The following is a 1,374-nucleotide window of genomic DNA, read 5'->3' on the forward strand; positions in this document are numbered from 1 at the left end:
GCTCTTGGTTATCCTAAGAACTAAAGAGAGTGCATGTGGAAATTAAACCCGTTATACAAATTATTTATGATGATATATAGTGTCCATATTTATACAGATTAATTCACCAAAATTATGTCCTGTGCTAAACCTCTAAATAATGCTCCATAACTAATAACTGAAGTTTTAGACACTTGGCCATGGAATCAAACCCAGAATAGCGCTCTGGGATGCAGAGATCAAGCAGCCCCCCAGGTGCTCCGCAGGTCCCTGGCAGGCTGAGGTCTGAGTCTGTGGTTCCAGGGTCCTGTCACACCCGGATAAGTGACCAGTGCCACCAGGAGGCTAGACAATGTCTGTGCCTTACCTCGCTAGGGGGAGGGGAAAAGGGACAGGACTATCCCGAGGACTGCATGTCTCTCTCCTCTGTGCCCTGGCTGGTGTCTGTCCCAGCTCTACCCCTGGCTTCTCTGTCCTTTTCTGTTTCCTACTTCTTGGTGCCCCTGGACAGAGGGGCAGACAAACAACTAAGCACAAAAGAAGGGTGGGTTCCTTTCTTCTATCCATCTCCCTTCCCTGCTCACCCTCCCACCTGCCTTCAGTTCTTCCTCCTTCTTCCTTTCCTTCATATTAGTATGTTAAAGCAATGTATATGTTTTATCTGATTGCAAAAATAATCCATATTCGTTATGGAAACTCTAGACATTTTCAAAAAGCACAACAAAGAAACTAAAGATCCCACGTAGATCGCATGATGGGTACATGTACCATCGGTCTCCATTTCTGGGCTCTGGCACGGTTATGCCTTCTGCAGCGACAGGCCCACAGTGCGTGCAGAGCTTGCAAACCTGCTTTCGTTACTTAATATTCTACGGACTGTACCTCTTCTCAGATCATTGAATATTTTTCCTAAACTTTACTTTTCACAGTTACATACTATCCTATGGTATAGAGGTATCAGGATTTATGTAACCGACAGTGTCTCCGACCCCCTTGCACCCCCAGCTCCCTCTCTCCTTCCCTACTTGCTGTCCTCCATTCTTGTAGAACGAAAGTCAGCTGAGCACAGCACTGGCGAGGAGGAGGGGACAGGGCCCTTTGACTCAAGCTGCACATTCGTGAAGGGTCTCAAAATAAACACAGCTGATAGAACTCCCCAATGCTGTGATACAGCTGATTCCACAGACTGAAGTGGGTTCCCCCAAAATTTGTATGTTGAAGCCCTAACCCCCCAATGTGTTGGGGCTTTTGGAGGTGATTAGGCCATGGGGGCAGAGCCCTCAAGAATGGGGTCAGCGTCCTTATAAGAAGAGACACTGGAGAGAACTCTCTCTCTCTACACCACGTGAAGACTTAGCCAAATGGCAGCTGTCTGCAAACCATAAATAGAGCTGT

The sequence above is a fragment of the Pteropus medius genome, unplaced genomic scaffold (genome assembly GCF_902729225.1).
Source record: "Pteropus medius unplaced genomic scaffold, Ma_sr-lr_union100, whole genome shotgun sequence".
Classification (NCBI taxonomy): Eukaryota; Metazoa; Chordata; class Mammalia; order Chiroptera; family Pteropodidae; genus Pteropus; species Pteropus medius.